This window comes from Pseudophryne corroboree, chromosome 6, assembly GCF_028390025.1.
Source record: "Pseudophryne corroboree isolate aPseCor3 chromosome 6, aPseCor3.hap2, whole genome shotgun sequence".
Lineage (NCBI taxonomy): Eukaryota > Metazoa > Chordata > Amphibia > Anura > Myobatrachidae > Pseudophryne > Pseudophryne corroboree.
Window position 1 is genome coordinate 411,932,122 of NC_086449.1, and position 15,220 is coordinate 411,947,341.

Here is a 15,220-nt window from a genome sequence, read left to right on the forward strand (position 1 = left end):
TCCTTAACATCAGATTAAAGGTGAGTAAACATTTTAAATTGAGCTATCCCTCCAAATGTTAGAGGATCAAATCTCTTAACAAAATTCAGAGTTTAACATTTAGCAACTATCTCCCACTTGAGAAGAAAGCTGAAGTGAAAACCTCCCTTATACTGTACATTAGCAGCTGTAATCTGTATAAATATCTAGCTTAAAGTGAAAATGCATGTCATACTGTACTTCCTACTTTTCCTGTTCATGCACCATAGGCCCAAAGCAATGAAAATAGTTAGTGGTTACTTCTAAACAATCATGTCTGCAGTATGTCTATATCTGTCTAAAATCTCCTGAAACAATTTCACTTGCTTTGGGGGTCAAGAGTAAAAGTACAAATCAGCAGTATTACAAGAGCTACTGTTCAACTGTTCTCATATACTGTAACTTGCACTAGAGTAATCCTATCTGATTTCTTATTTTCTGCTATTATATTAGTATGCTGTGCAAAATAACATGTTTGTACTGGAATAACTCGCCTCAATTTGGAAATAAAATAGAACAGAACAGAAACCAGATTATTATAATGCATTAGCCACAGATTTAAAATGGGTACACACATTTGCGATGACTTGGCTAATTGGGTAAATGCTCCTGATAAGCCCGGTACTGTCTACCCAGCTTGACCCTCTGAGAGCCCTATATACACTGTGCTAGAAATAGCTCAGTGTGTATGGGCTTTTATGGGAATAGGTCGGGCAGATAAGAATTAAACAGCACTAGTCTTGACGTTGCAGGAACATTTTAAGCTGTTTATTGGCTAATGCTACTGCAATGGTCCTGCATACATAGATATACAATCGTTGGCCCATTCATTTGTGAACAGGCCGATGATTGTATATGTGTGTACCCAGCTTTTTGTGCAAGCTTTTTTGTTTCAATGAATTTGCTTTAATGTGATAGATAGATAGATAGATAGATAGATAGATAGATAGATAGATAGATAGATAGATAGATAGATGGATAGATGGACGGACAATGTTATGAACAGGCATTTATTTTAAATTCAGAATCTGAACACAGAAACTACAACGGAAGCTGTAAGACACTGGCCTCTTGTACTTGGTCAGTGCTCAGGGCAGCTGACAGAGGCCTTTGGAATGCTCTGTGATCATTTACCTTTGAAATTGTCTTTCAACAGTAAAGAAAATTCAGTGGGAAGGAACAAAGGAAATGACAGCAAAGAAGTATTGTTTATGGAAAAAACAATGATGCATTGATGTCACCAGGATATGTACATCTGACATTTCTTTTTGTATTTTTCATATTTTGTAGATACAATGTAAATCATACATAGTCAATTGCAATCTACATAAAAAAGTCATAAAAAATTTAATCATTTTGTAAACCTTTAAGTTAAAATTATATTTTATCATCATAAAAGCTATAATAATAGCAATAAATATATTAATAACAAACTAACAATCTATTTAAGTTACATGCATACATGTAGAAATGGTTGTGCCACGTCATACATTATGCCAACAATGAATGACAAAACATATATACTTCAGGTTTCCTTATACACTTTCAATAAGCACAGTCACAGCAAATTGCAAATGAACCAAAGTAACATATATCAGGATTGCTATGACCTTAGCTTGTTCCTGAACTCTCAGTGTTACATTGTGAATACATACACTGTGCTACATTGTGTATGAATTCACCACAGTAAAACTAACATGATCAGTAACATATTTTGGAGTGCTAGAGAATTTTATGTTGCAGTCCCAAAAGGATTTCCATTGTTTATAATATAATCCACTCCATATTTTAATTGTGGGTTTTTTCCGTAAACCGGCCTTATTTTTAATTTCTTGGATAAAACTGAATTCAGCCAAAAGTGCATAATTGGCTCATGATCTTCAGAATTATGAGCCTGTTCATTAGGTATGCATTGCAATGCTCAATCAAATTACAGTTTTGTATTAACTGTATTTTTTGAAGTCTACAAATTATTATAGTCTACAAAGTTTTTCCCTAGGCTCTGCTTTCCCCTGAGAAAGAATACAGTGGGGCCTCTACTGGGGTCAATATCAAGATACAAACTGTTGATCTTTGACAGTTCTTAATTTCCAAGCATTACTGCATGGAAAACAAAGGGACACCAACTATTTTCATATTGCTGTCAAATGGACAATCATTGTAGCCTCCAATCAAATTCCTCCCTCCTGTTGAAGGGCACCAATCACTGTGAAATTGGAGCTAGAATCAGTGGTTTATATGCAAGGGCATTTTAACAGCGGATGGGGCCCATGTACAGACTCTGGGGGTCATTCTGACCAATCGCACACTGCAGTTTATTGCAGCGGTGTGATTGGGTCAGAACTGTGCATGCGCTGGCACTGCAGTGTGCCGGCGCATGCCAGATGGGCGAAGGCCGTCGGGCCGCTACGATCACCTCTGCCTGATTGACAGGCGGAGGCGGTCGCTGGGCGGGTGGAATGGCGGCATTTGGTCGCCGTTTCGTGGGCACAGTCTGGCCAACGCAGGCGTGGCCGGACTGAACGGGGGGCAGTCCGCAGTAGCTGCGTGATGTCACATGCAGCCGCTGCGGGCCGGGGAGCGATGAGTAGCTCCCGGCCAGCACGCAAAAGCTGTGCTGGTTGGGCGCTACTCTTGAAGTGCAAAGGCATCGCCAACTGTGCGATGCCTTTGCACTTCTGCTGGGGGGGGGGGGGCGGCACTGACATGCGGGGCGGAATAGCCCTGTGCTGGGCGTCCCCCCGCATGTCAGTGTGAATGATCGTAGCTGTGCTTAATTTAGCACAGCTACGATCATCTCGGAATGACCCCCTCTGGGTGGGACTCTTCATGGCTCAGTAGACTTTGGCATTGTGCCAGAGTCTACTGTGCATTCACTGGTCTCTGGTAACATGGTGCTCGCCAAAAACCTTACTGTGCTTCACTGCTGGTCATTTTGCCAGGGATTTTTTTTACCACAACTGCAGCTCCAATGCAGTACTCCAGATAGGTAAGTAAAAATACACAGGTTCATTGTGTGCAGTGTGGGTCCCGCTGGGCCCAGGGGCCCATGTGAACCACACACATTGCACCCATTATAGAAACACCAATGTGTATACATCAAAAACAGCAGGTATACAATGAATAAACTCCCACTATAATGCTACTCAACTAGGCCAATGTTTTTATACTGTATGGCCCCTTTAAAAGTAATTTAAGTAATATAAATGTGCCTCTCTTGTATAGAATTAAAACTTTTTATCAATAGACTTATAGAGAAGAACTGTGTAATATTATCTCAACTTAACAGAGAGTTCGTTTTACCACCTAATAACAGCTTATGGTGGACCACATTGTTTTACACTAGGTAAACAGACTAAAGGAAATATGGCTACTGATATATTTTATATCACTGAACCACTTATTTTCTATGTGGTAGGTATAGTTAGATGATATTAAGTTTCTTTAAAAATGTGTGTGTGCTCCCGCAAACTTGGTGTTAACCTCTTTATTGCACAATGGTTAATACATAATTACTGCTCTATACATTTTGAAGTGTTTACAAATAGATAACATGAGTGGATATTACTTTTCACTAGTAACTATACGTTCTTTACATTTAAACTGTAGAATGTAATTGTCTCTGATATATGCATTACTATAGAACAAGAGATGTGCGGCGGGCACTTTTCGTGTTTTGTGTTTTGGTTTTGGATCTGGATCCACGCTCGTGTTTTGGACTTGGATTGATTTTGCCAAAACCACCCTTTCGGGTTTGGGTTTTGGATCTGGATGCTTTTTGAAAAAACCCCCACAAAAACAGCTAAAATCACAGAATTTTGGGGTAATTTTAATCCTACGGTATTATTAACCTTTATTTCCACTCATTTCCAGTCTATTCTGAACACCTCACAATATTGTTTTTATGCCAAAAGGTTGCACTGAGGTCGCTGGATGACTAAGCTAAGCGACCAAAGTGTGCGGCACAAACACTTGGCACATCTAGGAGTGGCACTGCAGTGTCAGACAGGATGGCACTTTTACAAACTAGGACCCAAAGAGCACATAGGGGATCATTCCAAGTTGATCGCTCACTAGCAGTTTTTAGCAGCCGTGCAAATGCATAGTCGCCGCCCACAGGGGAGTGTATTTTCACATTGCAGGAGTGCGAACGCCTGTGCAGCAGAGCGCCTGCAAACACATTTTGTGCAAAACAAGACCAGCCCTGTAGTGACTTATCCTGTGTGATGATTGCTGCGATGAGTGACATGGTAATGACATCAGATACCCACCCAGCAAATGCCCGGCCACGCCTGCGTTTTTCCAAACACTCCCAGAAAATGCTCAGTTGACACCCATAAACGCCCTCTTCCTGTCAATCTCCTTGCGTTCGGCTGTGCGACTGGAATCGTCGCAAGAACCAGTGCAAAACCACAATGGACTTCGTACCCGTACGACGCGCGTGCGCATTGCGATGCATACGCATGCACAGATTAGCCTATTTTTTCACTGATCGCTACGCAGCGAACAATGGCAGCTAGCGATCAACTCGGAATGACCCCCCACAATGCAAAGAAGAAAAAGAGGTGCAATGAGGTCGCTGGATGACTAACACCTGGCCCATCTAGGAGTGGCACTGCAGTGTCAGACAGGATGGCATTTTTAAAAACTATGCCCCAAAGAGCACATAATGCAAAAAAAATTAAAATAAGAGTTGAAAGATGGAATTGTCCTTGGGCCCCCCTACCCACACTTATGTTGTATAAACAGGACATGCACACTTTAACAAACCAATCATTTCAGCAACAGGGTCTGCCACACGACTGTGGATGAAATGATTGGTTTGTTTGGGCCCCCACAAAAAAGAAGCAATTAATCCCCCCACCAAAAAAGAAGCAATTCATCTCTGCTTGCACAAACTGGCTCTAAAGAGGTAAGATGTCATCCTCATCCTCCGATTCCTCACCCCTTTCAGTGTGTAAATCCTCCTCCTCACAGAGTATTAATTTGTCTCTACTGGAATCCACCACCACAGGTCCCTGTGTACTTTCTGGAGGCAGTTGCCAGTAAATGTCTTCCTGGAGGAATTTATGATTCATTTTGATGAACACCATCTTCTGCACATTTTGTGGAAGTAAGCTCATACGCCAATCGCTGACAAGGTTACTGGCTGCACTAAACACTCTTTCGGAGTACACTGGAGGGGGGGCAACTTAGTTAAAATAAAGCCAGCTTGTGCAAGGGCCTCCAAATTGCCTTTTTATCCTGCCAGTATACATACCGACCGTCTGATATGCCTACGTGGATGCTGTCACCAATATAATCCTCCACCATTCTTTCAATGGTGAAATCATAATATGCAGTGACAGTAAACATGTCAGTAATCGTTTGCAGGTTCTTCAGTCCGGACCAGATGTCAGTACTTGCTCCTGACTGCCCTGTATCACCGCCAGCAGGTAGGCTAAGAAATGCTATCCTTTTCCTCGCAGCCCCAGTTGCGGGAGAAAATTAAGGAGGAGCTGTTGACGGGTCACGTTCCGCTTGAGTTGACAATTTTCTCACCAGCAAGTCTTTGCAACTCTGCAGACTTGTGTCTGCCAGAAAGAGAGATACAACGTAGACTTTAAACCTAGGATCGAGCACGGTGGCCAAAATGTAGTGCTCTGATTTCAACAGATTGACCACCCTTGAATCCTGGCAAAGCGAATGAAGGGCTCCATCCACAAGTCCCACATACTTAGTGGAATTGCTCCATCTTAGCTCCGCCTTCAATTTATCCAGCTGCTTCTGCAAAAGTCTGATGAGGGGAATGACCTGATGCAAGCTGGCAGTGTCTGAACTGACTTCATGTGTGGCAAGTTCGAAGGGTTGGAGAACCTTGCACAACATGGAAATCATTCTCCACTGTGCAAGTGCACTCTCCACTTGAGTCAAGTGCATTCCCCCTCTTTTGCCTATATCATAGGTGGATGTTTAGGATTGAATGGCCTTTAGCTGCTCCTCCACCATCTGAAGCATATAGAGTGCTAAATTCCACCTCGTTACCACCTCTTGCTTCAGGTGATGGCAGGGAAGGTTCAGGAGTGTTTGCTGGCGCTCCAGTCTTCGGCACGCGGTGGCTGAATGTTGAAAGTGGCCCACAATTTTTCAGGCCACCGATAGCATCTCCTGCATGCCCCCATCATTTTTCAAAAAATCTGCACCACCAAATTAATTCTAAGTACAAAATATAGGACATGCTGGAATTTGCCCAGATATAATGCATGCACAATATTGGTGGCATTGTCCGATATCACAAATTCCCAGGAGAGTCTAAGTGGGGTAAGCCATTGTGCAATGATGTCCCTCAGTTTCCATAAGAGGTTGTCAGTGGTGTGTCTCTTACAGAAACCGGTGATACACAGCGTAGCCTGCCTAGGTACGAGCTGGCGTTTGTGAGATGCTACTACTGGTGCCGCTGCTGTTGTTGCTTCGGGAGGCAATACATCTACCCAGTGGGCTGTCACAGTCATGTAGTCCTTAGTTTGCCCTGCTCCACTTGTCCACGTGTCTGTGGTTAAGTGGACACTTAGTACAACCGCATTTTTCAGGACACTGATGACACTTTTCTTAATGTCCCTGTACAGTCCTGGAATCACTTTCCTAGTGGAATCTAGATGGGATTTAGTACCGGGGACACACTACCTCCATCAATTGTCTAAATCCCACTGCACTAATGGCGGATACCATATGCACGTCTAACACCAACATAGCTGTCAAGGCCTCAGTTATCCACTTTGCAACAGGATGACTGCTGTCATATTTCATCTTCTTCGCAAAGGACTGTTGGACAGTCAATTGCTTATTTGAAGTAGTACAAGTGATCTTCCGACTCCCACTCTGGGATGACAATTGACTCCCAGCAGCAATAACAGCAGCGGCAGCTGCAGTAGCCGGCATACCACTCAAGGATCGTCCGGAGGAATCCCGGTTAGGAGCGGACTCATCAGTCATGCCAGTGACATAGCCTGCAGGACTACTGAGGAGGAAATTGACATTGAGGGAGTTGGTGGTGTAGCTTGCAGGAGCTTAGGTACAAGAGGAAGAAGGGATTTAGGTGTCAGTGGACTGCTTCGCTCTTACCCAAAGTTTCTGAACTTGACAATGACTTCTGATGAATGCGCTGCAGGTGACGTATAAGGGAGGATATTTCTAGGTGGTTAACATCCTTACCCCTACTTATTACGGATTGACAAATGTAACACAGGCTTGACACCTGTTGGTCGGATTTGTGGAGAAATAATTCCACATCAAAGAGGTGGCTTGTTTGGCATTTCCCCAGGTATGATAATGGGCTTATTCATCCCACAGACAACAACTGTCTCCCCCAGTGCCTGATTTAAACAAACCACATCACCATCAGAATCCTCCTGGTCAACTTCCTCCTCAGCGCCAGCAACACCCATATCCTCATCCTGGTGTACTTCAACAGTGGTATCTTCAATTTGAATATCATAAACTGGACTGTGGGTGCTACTTCCAGCACTTGCAGAAGGTGTGCAAATGGTGGAAGGAGCCACCTCTTCCCTTCCAGTGTTGGGAAGGTCAGGCATCGCAACCGCCGGCACCGACACACTTGGACTCTCCTTAGGGATTTTTGATACCATCTTAGAAAGCACAGTTCTTTGCTGTGCTTTTGCCAGCTTAACTCTTTTAATTTTTCTAATGGGAGGATGAGGGCTTCCATCGTCATGTGAAGCTGAACCACTAGTCATGAACATAGGCGAGGGCCTTAGCCGTTCTTTGCCACTCTGTGTCCTAAATGGTATACTGGCAAGTTTACGTTTCTCCGCAGACGATATAAATACATGTTTTTGGGTCATTTTACTGGACTTTGGCTTTTTGGATTTTACATGCCCTCTACTATGACATTGGGTATCGGCCTTGGCAAATGACGTTGATGGCATTTCATTGTCTATATTATGACTATTGGCAGCAGATTCAGCACTAGGAGGAAGTGGTTCTTGATCTTTCCCTATTTTATCCTCCAAATTTTTGTTCTCCATTATTTTTCTGGAGTTATATAACAACATGCGGCACACCACACAGGGCAAAACCCTGTAAAAATTATTTGGATTAAATATTATTAACCCCTTTATTTGGAGTAAATAATATACAGCACAGGACAGCACCACTGGGCTTATATGGCAGTATTCCTGGATGTATACGGTAGTACCGCTGGATTTATACGGCAGTACCCTATGACTTATATGGCAGTACCGCTGGACTTATGCGGCAGTACCCCTGGACTTATATGGGAGTACCGCTGGACTTATACAGCAGATCCCCTGGACATATATGGCAGTATCCTTGAACTTATACGGCAGCACCACTCGACTTATATGGCAGCACCACTGGACTGGACTTATACGGCAGTATCTCTGGACTTATATGGCAGCACCACTGAACTTATACAGCAGCACCACTGGACTGGATTTATACGGCAGTACCCCTGGACTTATACGGCAGTACCGCTGGAGTTATGCGACAGTACCCCATGACTTATACAGCAGTAACCGTGGACTTTTACGGCAGTACCCCATGACTTATATGGCAGTACCGCTGGACATATGCGGCAGTACCCCTGGACATATATGGGAGTACCGCTGGACTTATACAACTTATCCCCTGGACATATATGGGAGTATCCCTGAACTTATACGGCAGCACCAATCGACTTATATGGCAGCACCACTGGACTGGACTTATCCGGCAGTATCCCTGGACTTATATGGCAGCACCACTGAACTTATACAGCAGCACCACTGGACTGGATTTATACGGCAGTACCCCTGGACTTATACAGCAGTACCGCTGGAGTTATCACTGGACTGGATTTATACGGCAGTACCCCATGACTTATACAGCAGTACCGCTGGAGTTATGAGGCAGTACCACTGGACTTATACAGCAGTACCCCTGGACTTATATGGCAGTACCCCTGGACTTATATTGCAGTACAGCTGGACTTATATGGCAGTAACCCTGACCTTATATGGCAGTACAGCTGGACTTATACGGCAGCACCACTGGACTGGACTTATATGGCAGTGCCCCTGTACTTATACAGTAGTACCACTGGACTTATATGGCAATCCCCTTGGACTTATACGGCAGTACCCCTGGACTTACATGGCAGCACCACTGGACTGGACTAATACGGCAGTACCCCTGGACTTATATGGCAATACCCCTGGACTTATATGGCAGCACCACCTGACTTATACAGCAGCACCACTGGACTTGACTTATATGGTAGCACCACTGGAATGGACTTATACGGCAGTACCCCTGGACTTATATGGCAGTACCCCTGGACTTATACGGCAGCACCACTGGACTTATACAGTAGTACCCCTGGACTTATATGGCAGTACCCCTGGACTTATACGCCAGTACCACTGGACTTATACACCAGTACCACTGAACTTATATGGCAGTACCCCTGGACTTATATGGCAGTACCACTGGACTTATAGGGCAGCACCACTGGATTGGACTTATATGGCAGTACCCCAGGATTTATATGGCAGTACCACTGGACTTATATGGCAGCACCACTGGACTGGACTTATACAGCAGCACCACCGGACTGGACTTATATGGCAGTACCCCTGGACTTATATGGCAGTACCGCTGGACTTACACGGCAGTACCCCTGGACTTACACGGCAGTACCCCTGGACTTATATGGCAGTACCCCTGGACTTATATGGCAGTACTTCTGGACTGGACTTATACGGCAGTACCCCTGGACTTATACAGCAGTACCACTGGACTTATATGGCAGTACCCCTGCACTTATACGGCAGTACCCCTGCACTTATACAGCAGTACCATTGGACTTATATGGCAGAACTGCTGGACTTATACAGCAGCACCACTGCACTGGACTTATATGGCAGCACCACTGGACTGTACTTATACGGCAGCACCACTGGACTGAACTTATACGGCAGCACCACTGGACTGGACTTATACAGCTGCACCACTGGACTGGACTTATACGGCAGCACCATTGGACTTATGGCAGCACAGGACACCACCACTGGACTTATGGCAGCACAGGACAACACCACTGGACTTATGGCAGCACAGGACACCGCAATTGGACTGATACAGAACAAGACAGCACCACTGGACTGGACTTATACAGCAGCACTGGACTTATGGCAGCACAGGACACCACCACTGGCTTATGGAAACACAGGACACCACCACTGGACTGATGCAGCACAAGACAGCACCACTGGACTGGACTTATACAGCAGCACTGGACTTATGGCAGCACAGGACACCACCACTGGACTGATGCAGCACAAGACAGCACCACTGGACTGGACTTATACAGCAGCACTGGACTTATGGTAGCACAGGACACCACCACTGGACTTATGGCAGCACAGGACACCACCACTGAACTGATGCAGCACAAGACATCACCACTGGACTGGACTTATACAGCAGCACTGGACTTATGGCAGCACAGGACACCACCACTGTGACTGGACTGATGCAGCACAAGACAACATCACTGGACTGATGCAGCACAAGACAGCACCACTGGAATAATACAAAAGAGCAGGTTGCCACCCCACATGCCACGCCACTTTCCCACACAGACACTGAGGAGACATCTCCTTTCACTACACTATTCAGGACTGGAGTGAAAATGTTGGTGACGCGCGGCTCCTTATATGGAATCCAAAACCCACGAGAATCCACCAGTGGGATGATGATGTTTTGCCTCGTTCGGGTTTCCATGTCTAGCGGGAAAACCCGAGCTGGACTCGGATACGGACTCGGAGCATGAAGTTTGGGGGGTTCGGTTCTCAGGGAACCAAATCTGCTCATCACTAATAGAAACTATAATGATTTTGCAAATGAGGCTCTCAGAAATCAATATAATTAATAATAATTAGACAGGAGCCCAAAGATTATAAAAGGCTGCAGAACAATCTGGATATAGCCAAATGGAATAATATGGGATTTTTTTTTAAGGGACTACTAAACCTCTGAATTTACATTTTTACATTTGAACAATGTTCAGTGTTATCCTGAGATCTCACTGCAGCTCAATAAAAAAGCAAAGAATTACCGTCTCATTCCACTATAGAAAGCTCTAACTAACTCCATCCACAACTTTAGCTCTATGTTTTAATAGTCCTAGAAATAGGCCAAAGAGGTGAGACTTGCTTGCTACGATCTCACTGTCTGGCTCTTGAATAAATTAACCCACATTTCTGCAAAGCTAACTGTCTAGCTGCCAGTCACTCTCTTCTTATTATTATATAACAGACGTTTAGTAAAGCTATTGATGTAAATTATTGTGAAATAGCGACTTTACTTCCTCTTATCTTTCCAATATACTACACTGCAACCTCCCAACATTTAGACAGGCAAAAGTGGGGGAAAGCCGTATAAATATGCAAAACTAACCCTTTGAGGTCCACCAATAAAGACTGAAGTTTGGTATTGAAAGATAAAAATTAGGTTTGATAGCTTTAAGTAAGTGGAGGTTTGTGTACAGAATGTTTTTTACTCTGAGGGATGGAATGTATTTAATAAAATAGAAGCACCTTGTTATACAGTATATAAATAAAGTAAATTTATTATTGAGAACTTCATTGTTCTTAGAGTGACATAAATAACACTTTCATAGCCCATGCGCCCATTGACACCTGATCTCTTCTCTTATTGTAATTATTATTATTATTATTATTATTATTATTATTATTATTATTTGGTGCTAACATAATATGCAGTGCTATACAGAGAATATAGAATCATTCACATTTGTCCCTTCCCAATTGGAGTTTATAATCTGAATTACCTACCACAAGTAAAAGGGTCCATTATGTCAGAAGCCAATAAACCTAATTGTTTCCTCCTTGGCCACTTTCTCAGAACTTCCAGGGAAACTCCCAAATTTGGGGGAGAGCCTCCTGGCTCCCTGAAAAATGGGCAACTCTCCAGCAAACTGCTGGCAGCCATGGCTTCTCAGTTTAAGTGAGCAGGACAAGAGGGATGATGACACAATTCTCCATGAATTGTTTCATTATGGCCTACAGCAGCAAGACAAAGTCAGGAATTTCTGCAAAGAGTGACAGATTGGGGCCACAGCAATGTAAACTGTGACACCATGCATCCACCCTGGGCACCTGAACCTCCCTCTATATATGAACTTCCAAGAGAGGGGCTTGCAGAAGTCAGCGAGTATGACAGGCATTCATGGCAGGTTATTTGGTTTGTGGGGAGACTGAAGCATTATGAGGAAAGCCAAATAAGCACAGGGGAGCACAAAAACTGCACAATGTATAGAACACATGGCTTTAGTGCTATGCAGTAGCGATGCTGACCCCTGTACCATTGTGCGGCCCAAGCAAATTAATCCTGTTCCTCCCAATTAAAATAGCAGTACCACTAAACAATTATGTTCTGCTATTTTTTTTGTTACATAATTCACTGTTGCTGTCTATATGAAAGACCTTGATCATTTAATTGATTTGTTTCTTTAGACTACTAATATATACTTAACTTACCTTTTTTTCTTTTTACAAAACGAGGGTCAAAATTGTCAATTGTTTTCTAAATTAAGAAAATAAAAAAAATGTTTTCAAAACATTTATGGAAATCTTGCAACCATCTACCACCATAGACCCAGCAGTAACACTGTAACCACCCATCCCCAGTGACAGTAGAACTCACATTGGCAAAAAAATCACTAGGGAATTACCCCCCACCTACTGGTAATAGATTCCCAGTGTGATATCCTCCTGCCTACCAACCCACCAGTGTTGATATTAGAAAAATCCAAATTCAGAATTCTGAATCCAACAAAAATTTGTGGATTGAATTGAACCAAAACCCGGTCGAGATCCCCTGAGGAGATCCGATCTGAACCGAGTCCTGGTTCAGATCTTCTCATGGTTTGGATTTTTTGATTGCAAAAATTAAATGATTTTAGCTGTTTCTATGGATTTTTTATACATTTTTATGAATGATTATTATTTTTTCCTAATATTTTTTTAACCGAACCAAATACTGAATCCAAACCAAAACTCTTGAGGGTGGTTTTGCCAAGACCAAATTATTATGATGACTTAGCACCAAAACACGGAGTCAGTGCACATCTCTAGTTGATTGTGTCACTAATCCCCATATCAGTGCCACGTGTCACCATATAAGTATTGTACATCCCCCATGGTAGTTGAGGGAGTGTACAATACTTTTCTATCTCATGCATAGATCCAGGGCCATTTCTAAACAATTTGGCTCCCAGTGCGAGATTTCAAAATGCGCCCCTCCCCCCCCATATAGCCATAAAAAGAAAAAGCATGCGAGCGCCAAAGGCGCGCTCACTCCCGACAACGGTGTGTGGCCTGATTGAAATGGGCGTGGTCTAATTAAAGTGGGCGTGGCCTCGTCTGATATCACACCCACCACAGGGGGAAAAAGGTAAAAATAAAAAAATCCCCTTTTTACACATTACAGCAGGCAAGTGTCCCCATATTACACAGCGCGGCAGGCAGGTGTCCCCATTTTACACAGCGCGGCAGGCAGGTGTCCCCATTTTACAAAGTGCGGCAGGCAGATATCCCCATTTTACACAGTACGCAGGCACCCCCATTTAACACAGTGCGGCAGGCAGGTATCCCCATTTTACACAGTGCGGCAGGCAGATATCCCCATTTTACACAGTACGCAGGCAGGTGCCCCCATTTTACACACTACGCAGGCAGGTATCCCCATTTTACACACTACGGAGGCAGGTATCCCCATTTTACACAGTACGGCAGGCAGGTATCCCCATTTTACACAGTACGCAGGCAGGTGCCCCCATTTTACACAGTGCGGCAGGCAGGTGCCCCATTTTACTCAGTGTGGCAGGTAGATATCCCCATTTTACACAGTACGCAGGCAGGTGCCCCCATTTTACACAGTGCGGCAGGCAGGTGCCCCATTTTACTCAGTGTGGCAGGTAGATATCCCCATTTTACACAGTACGCAGGCAGGTGCCCCCATTTTACACAGTGCGGCAGGCAGGTATCCCCATAGGCAGGTGTCCCCATTTTACACAGTACGGCAGGCAGGTATCCCCATTTTACACCGTACGGCAGGCAGATATCCCCATTTTACACAGTACGGCAGGCAGGTATCCCCATTTTACACAGTACGGCAGGCAGATATCCCCATTTTACACAGTACGGCAGGCAGATATCCCCATTTTACACAGTACGCAGGCAGGTGCCCCCATTTTACACAGTACGGCAGGCAGGTATCCCCATTTTACACAGTACGGCAGGCAGGTATCCCCATTTTACACAGTACGGCAGGCAGATATCCCCATTTTACACAGTACGGCAGGCAGATATCCCCATTTTACACAGTACGCAGGCAGGTGCCCCCATTTTACACAGTGCGGCAGGCAGGTATCCCCATAGGCAGGTGTCCCCATTTTACACAGTGCGGCAGGTAGGTATCCCCATAGGCAGGTGTCCCCATTTTACACAGTGCGGCAGGTAGGTATCCCCATAGGCAGGTGTCCCCATTTTACACAGTGCGGCAGGCAGGTATCCCCATAGGCAGGTGTCCCCATTTTACACAGTACGGCAGGCAGATATCCCCATTTTACACAGTACGCAGGCAGGTGCCCCCATTTTACACACTACGCAGGCAGGTATCCCCATTTTACACACTACGCAGGCAGGTATCCCCATTTTACACAGTACGGCAGGCAGGTATCCCCATTTTACACAGTACGGCAGGCAGGTATCCCCATTTTACACAGTACGCAGGCAGGTGCCCCCATTTTACACAGTGCGGCAGGCAGGTATCCCCATTTTACACAGTGCGGCAGGCAGATATCCCCATTTTACACAGTACGCAGGCAGGTGCCCCCATTTTACACAGTGCGGCAGGCAGGTATCCCCATAGGCAGGTGTCCCCATTTTACACAGTGCGGCAGGCAGGTATCCCCATTTTACACAGTACGGCAGGCAGGTATCCCCATAGGCAGGTGTCCCCATTTTACACAGTGCGGCAGGCAGGTATCCCCATTTTACACAGTACGGCAGGCAGGTATCCCCATTTTACACAGTATGGCAGGCAGATATCCCCATTTTACACAGTACGGCAGGCAGGTATCCCCATTTTACACAGTACGGCAGGCAGATATCCCCAT